Source organism: Psammomys obesus, unplaced genomic scaffold (genome assembly GCF_907164565.1).
Source record: "Psammomys obesus unplaced genomic scaffold, mPsaObe1.curated_primary_1811, whole genome shotgun sequence".
In the NCBI taxonomy this organism is placed as follows: domain Eukaryota; kingdom Metazoa; phylum Chordata; class Mammalia; order Rodentia; family Muridae; genus Psammomys; species Psammomys obesus.
Window position 1 is genome coordinate 11,889,873 of NW_026592118.1, and position 7,119 is coordinate 11,896,991.

The following is a 7,119-nucleotide window of genomic DNA, read 5'->3' on the forward strand; positions in this document are numbered from 1 at the left end:
AGATAGATAGATAGATAGATAGATAGATAGATAGATAGATAGATAGAATACACACCAAACTTACATTTTTCTAAGACAAACTGCATCATCTTTCTCTTTCTCTCTCTCTCCTCCATCTCTCTCTCCCCTCCCCTGTTCTTTCTTGCCTTATGATGAATTTTCTGAAAGGTATTTTCTTCATGAGCAAAGGCTTGAATGCACATTCCACCCAGCTCCCTTTTTTCCCCTGTAAAATGGGTAATATTGTCCCCTGAGGAAAGCTGCACAGTAAAAATCAGTTTAGTTATGACCCACTGCATGTTTATTTTTTTCAATCACGTTTCCAGGAGTTGAGTTTTGCTGGGCACATCTGTAACTTGTCAGTCTGTCTGGTAGAGTTTGCTGGGCACTATCTTCTGTACTGCTGAACGGAAATCTTGCTTGACTTATTTAGCTTTTCTGTGGATCTCAATATAGGCAAAGAAAGAAAATCCAAATGTCTGGACAGACTTCTTATGCTCTGTAAAGATTAAAAACATGTTCTCTTAATGGCAAGCTATTCGACACCCCCCCCCTCCCGAGGGAGGAGCAGCCTTGCTAGGCCACAGAAGAGGACATTGCAGCCAGTCCTGAAGAGACCTGATAAGCTAGGGTCAGATGGAAGGGGAGGAGGTCCTCCCCTATCAGTGGACTTGGAAAGGGGCAGGAAAGAGATGAGGGAGGGAGGGTGGGATTGGGAGGGAATGAGGGAGGGGGCTACAGCTGGGATACAAAGTAAATAACCTATGACTAATATAAAAAATAAAAAATTTTAAAAAAAAAAACATGTTCTCTGTGTGTGTGTGTGTGTTTTTATGTAGTCATGAAGTATTTCCTTAACGTGAGGCTTCAAGCACACAGAGAGTAACTCTGTTTAGCAAGTTTGGAGTGAAGATAAAATAGTAAGAAATACTGTGAAAGCAGCACAGCAGAACTGCAGGAGTCCAAATTTATAGTAAACTGTCTTTAGAAAAACAATTAAGTGTCTAGAATAGTTCACGTTTTAGTATTTAAAATCATTCTCTTAATCATTTTGTTCAGGAAATAAAAATTCTGAATACAATGGACATGAAGCAAACAAACACTCCTGACCCTCTAGCCTCCACCTCTCAAGCGCTAGTTACAGGCATGTGTCGCCAGGCTCTTTGGACACTGTTTAAATAGCATGGCCCTCAAAGCCTATATGGAACCACTAATGAAATACTAAAACCATGCTGTCTTTCAAGTCAGTAAGACCTGCTAGCCCCAAGTCTAATTACTATATTAACAGCCGTTCTAGCAGTGCAACGGCCCCAAAGGCTAACAAGATGGCTTGGGGAGTAAAGGTGCCTGCCACCGAGCCTGGTGACCTGAGTCAAACCCTGGGTCCCACTTGGTAGAAGCAGAGAAGTGATTCTTGGAAGCTGTCCCCTTCTTCCACATGTGGCATGTGCGCCCCACATACAGTAAGTAAATTAACGTTCCAAAAGAACAAAAAAATTAAAAAAAAAAAAAAAAAAAAAACAGCCACAATAAGGAAACACAATTAAGATTAGAACTGGAAGCAAAACACAACCATTCCTTGCCGGCAGTTCAATGGCCTGCCTGCAGATGAGGCTGGGAGGTGGCTCAATCAGTAGAGTGTTAGCTGTGCAGGCAAGAAGACCCGTGTGTGAATCCCCAGCACCCACGCAAAGGCCAAGCAGAGACTTGTGCATCCAGAATCCTAGTGATGAGAAGGCAGGATCAGGAGCACACTGGCGGGCCAGCCAGCCCAGCAGAGTTGGTGAGCTCTAAGTTAAGACAGCTCTCTAAGACAGAGAGATCCTGTCTCGAAAATTAAGGTGGAGACCATCAACATCAACCTCTAGTCTCCATACACAGGCATTCACACGTGCTCACACCCACATGAACAAGTACATATGCCGGGAAACAGAGGGGGAGGCAGAGAGAGGGAGGGACTGAGAGGGGGAGGGTTTATCTTCAGGCTATCAAACAAATGTTGCTGGATGGAAAAACAACCTAACAAATCTCAAGAATGTTATTTTTATTTTAAATTACGCCTATGAAGGCATTTGTGTGGGGGAATATGCAGATGCTCATGTAGTCCAGATGAGGGCATAGGATACCCTAGAGCTGGAATTACAAACAGTTGTGAACCGCCTAAAGTTAGTACTGGGAACTGAACTCAGATCCTTGGAAACCATCGCACACACTGTCAGCTGCTCCAGCCCTAAGAGTGTCCTGATGTGGCTAGCAATAACTAAGTAGGAAACTCAATTTTAAAAATAAATTCATACATAATAAAGCATAAAAATCCCTAAAAATAAATCCGTCAAAAAGAATGCAAAAGAATTTAAAGAACATTACAAAACATTACTGAAAATCTACAAGACATGAATGAACAATAGAATACCTATACTGCATTCAGGAACAGTAACCAAGTATTCAATTCTTGTCCATGAAATAGCAAATTAAATGTAAATTTTTTAAATTAGTCTATAAGAGTGTCTCAAATCAACACCTCATTATGTTTTTTTTTTAATTAACTGATTCTAAAATTTACATTCTAAAGGAAGAGCCAGATCGTCCAAAAAGAAGAAAGAAAAATCAAACCCACTAAAGAAAAAAATGTATGACATGGCAATGCGATTCAATCTGCATACTTGGAGCAGAGGCAGATAAACACATCAATGAAGCAAAGCAAAATAAAGGTCAAACAAATCCTGAGCACAGGGCACAATGTGGTACACATCTGTAATCCTAGCATTCTGGAGGCTGATGGAAGATTAAAAGTTCTGAGCTACATGGTAAACTCCTGTATCAAGAAGAATATTCCCGAGCATAAATGTTACTTTAATGTGACAGCAAAGGAATATCAAATCGGAATGTACTTTTCAATCACTGGTGCTGGGGCAACTGGCTTGTACTTGGAAAATAAAATCAACTATCTTTCATATATATTCAAAACTTAACTCAAAAAAAAAATGAAATTCCTTACAAGTTCTTTGGAATGGGAATGCACTTTTAAAAATAGAAACATTGAAAATTTTGACTCTATCAAAATTTAAAATTTCTGGATGCCATAAAAAAAAAAAAAACACTTTAAAAATGTCACAGTGTGCTAGGAATGTAGCTTAGTGTTTAGCACACACTAGGTTTGGTCAAGCGCCATAAAAATAAACAAATAATCACAAAACAGGGACAATATCTGTAACAAATCAGCACATGATACCTAGTGTCCCTGTGACACCAAAAATGGCCAAAAATGCAACTTTAAAAATGGACAAATCATGGACAGGCAATGGATGATGCTCAGATTTACCACTAATTGGAAAACTAAAATTCTAGAAGCATTCACTGAACTTGAAGCTAATGAGGGTAAGCAGACCCTCTCTCCAGTTGCCAGTGGGCTGAGGTCAACCCACAAGGTGACAACTGTGTAGCTACCATGCAACCAGAGCGTCCCAGAGCGTCCCAGTCCCCTCTTAGGGAAATGGCACGTGTGCAAAAGAAGATATTCACTACACTGTTTTGTGTAGTTGGAAAATACTCCTGTTTTTAAAAAGTTAGCTGGACATAATGGCTTATGTCTAATCCCAGCACAGGGAGGCTGAGGCAAGAGCATTGTGAGTTTAAGATCTGGTTGACAAAAGGAAATTAAGTTGTATATTCACATCAGACTCCGGCTTTAAGCCTGCCTGCATACATTAGCAATGATGGATTCTAAAAACAACACTGAAGAGTTTGTTTGTTGGTTGGCTGGTTGGTTTCAAGATAATGCTGAAACTTTGCATGAAATCGATTTTAAAAATTCACAGAACCCTTGTATATAGGATGTAAAGCTGAGACAAGACTAGAAACCTAGACAGAAAATCGCCGCCAGAGGAACTGAGCAAGGCAAGAGAGGGAAGGGGCTGAGAAGAGGGAGGGGCTAAGACTCACCCTGGAAGGTGTCCTTCACAGACTGCTGTCAGCTGGGTGGTCTCGGAGCAGGTGTGCCTACACCAATTAAAACATCTCCCAGGGTCCTTGTCACATGCCGGCCAGCACTGGCCAGCACTTTCTCACGCAGCATATGACTGTATGGATTTCCTCTGACATGAGGATGGAATGTCAGTGTGCTTATTGTGGGTAGTGGGTCCAGGGATCTTTCCTGTATCTTCTTTTGCATATTATTACCCAAACCAAACTTTGAAGGCTATATTTAATTTCGTGTAATTAAACAAAAAACAAAAAAACAGCCAGGAGTGGTGGCACACATGTTTAATCTCAGCAGGCAGAGAAACAGAGGAGGTAGATCTATGGGAGTCTGAAACCAGCCTGGCCTACACAGTGAGTTCCAGGTTCCAGTCCACCCAGGGCCACACAGTAAGATCCATCTCACAAAAAAAAAAAAAAAAAAAAAAACCCTGCCCCTTCTGCAGTAAAGCTCTCACCCCAGCTTCAGGCCTCTCACCTAGTCGCCCGCTGCGTCTCCCGTGATGCAGCGGCCACAGGAAACCTGCTCTCTCCCGCCAGTCCCTGCTCCACTGTCCTCTTTCTACTGTTGTGGTCATCACACCCTCCTCTGCCTAAACCTCACAGCGGCTCCCAATAGTCTCCAACAATCTCAAAACAAAAATGTATTAAAAAGAATAAGCTTCCGCCAAACAGTAAGGCCAAGTCCATGTAGACTCTTCAACAAACAGACACACTCGAGCCTGGACAGATGTACCAGTCTAGTTCCAGTACTCAGGCCCTGAGGGAAGCCCTCGGGACTCTGCAACCATTCCCAAGGAGCAAAGTGAAGTTCTCTAGGAAGACAAGGCAGTCTTTACCACGTGGCTGTTCTCCAAACTTCAATCCCGTCTCCTGCCAGGGTGCAAGAAGCTGAACAGGAGCTTCCACTTCTCCACACCCACATCTGGCTTTCCGGCCCTCGGCATCAAAGTCTTGCTCCAGCCCTCAACACACACCCTCCTTCCCTCCCTCTGCTCCTCTGCTTGTCCATCCTTGTCACTTCTCTCCACCCCGCCCCCCCTTCCTGCGCCCCCCTCTCCTGCACTATGGGACGTGGGTCTGGTGCATTCCAGCCAAGCTCTACTGCTGAGCTCCAGATCCACCTCTCCTGAAGCCATTTCAGGACACACATCCTTGAACTTGTCTTGTAAATGAGACCTCTGCAAACAGAAAAGCAATTCCACTCTCAGCACCCAGACAAGCAGTGGGTCAATCATCCAGGGTAACCGAGGCCCTGCACCTACCTCAACACCCCCACACCTGCTCCAACATCTTCAACTGTGCATTCTGCAAGGTTCTGCCATAAGCGTTTCAGCCAACAGTATCGCCATTCTTGGAGCTGGAGAGATGGCTCTGTGCTTGGAGCACAAACTACTCTTAGAGAGGACTTGACTCATCTCCCAGCACCCATCTCAGGTGGCTCAGAACTGCCTATAACTCCAGCTCCAGGAGACTTGATGTTCTCTTCTGGACTATGCAGGCATCTGCACACCCACATGCACAACATATCACATACACACATAAGTTACAAAATAAAATGATGAGGACAAAAAGATGGCACAGTAGTTAAGAGCATGTCCCCTCTTCCAGAGAAGCTGGGTTCAATTCCCAGCACCCATATTGTGGCTCAAAACCATCTGTGTAACTCAAGTCCCAGAAAATCCAGTGCCCTCTTCTGGCCTCTGCAGGTACTGTGCACACGCGCACACACACACACACACAGAGTACACAGATATGCCAGCAAAATATCCATATACATAAAAGTAAATAAGTAAAATTTTAAACAAGCAACTTTTTTCTAATATTACCATCTTTTTACTCCCCATTCTTTGACATTTTTATTGTCTTCTAGCTTTTGCCACTTCTCAGGTCCCAACAGCCCCCATCTAAGAGCCCACTTGTCTTTTGACAGAGAATTCCGCTAATAACAGGCCTTCAATTCCCTCTATGAATGATGACAGGTTAAGTGGCATGGCCAACTGAGTGCTGCTGAGTTTCAGATGGCAGCACAGCAAAGCAAAGGGGCCACAGCCAGTTCTTTTTTGTCTGAAGAACTTAACAAGGTTAAAAACCTAATCTCTGTTTTGAAAAACCAGAAGGCCCCATTTGTCAATTCAGCATGGAATGATCCCTCATCCTAATGAAATTCACAGTGACTGATTGCCATACAGATGTCAAAGGTCATAGACCTAACTGTGCCTCCACAAAATGAAACCCAGCCCCATTAGGACTGTATTTGGAGACAGGACTTTTATGAACATAAGTGTATTCTGAAAGATCATGAGAGCAGGGTCCTAATGCACTCAGAGCGGTGGCCTGCTAACAAGGAACACTGGTTCTCACACACATACACACAAACACATTCTCACATAGAGAAAAGGTGACATGATGGCACAATGGGGAAGGAGACAGACCCCCTGCAAGCCCAGAAAGAGACACCAGACACCAACCATGCAGCACCTTGAACTTGGACTCTGGCTTCTGCGGAAGAAGTCCCTTGTCTGTTATTTATTAGGCAGCCTTACCAGTCAAACACTCCACTTTATGGAATGTAAAATGAGGACGCAGCAAACGAACAGCCATCACCAGGGATACCCACATGTGGCATCTACACCCCCCAAACAAGCCAGAGCTGTTACTAACCAGCAGGCCCAGAACTGGAGCGTGTGGCTTAAATCTCCTCAAGGAATCTGGGGTGTACTGTCTAGTGACCTGACACTCACACTAACCACATAAAGCCCTTGGCCTTGACCCAAATACATTCTAACCAAACTCTCCTCCCGTGATGTCCAATCTGGGTCCTAGGAGCTCAGCACTAACATATGGGAAGACAGGCTTTCCCTTGGTGCTGGGTTCATTCATCTTTCCCTTGGGCAAACTGTCTCTGGGATTCAAACCAGAGAATTATACTTCTTAAGCCCAACCAGCCCTCAGAGAGACTTACATGGGCAGTAACGACCAGGAAGGATGAGCTCATACCCAATGTATAACACCTAAGTGTCTCACCCTTTGCTGGTGAAAATTTACACAAAACAGAGCACTTCTGAATGGTGAATGCAATCAATAATCTCTCATTTCCACAAAACAAGAAAGAGAGAGAGAGAGAGAGAGAGAGAGAGA

General features: G+C 43.7%; 1 protein-coding gene across 3 annotated transcripts in view; it reads right to left on the reverse strand.

Moving 5' to 3' along the window:
* Nucleotides 1–7,119, reverse strand: part of Actr3b (actin related protein 3B) — an 89,874-nt gene that overhangs the window by 47,409 nt on the left and 35,346 nt on the right. The window lies entirely within an intron of this gene.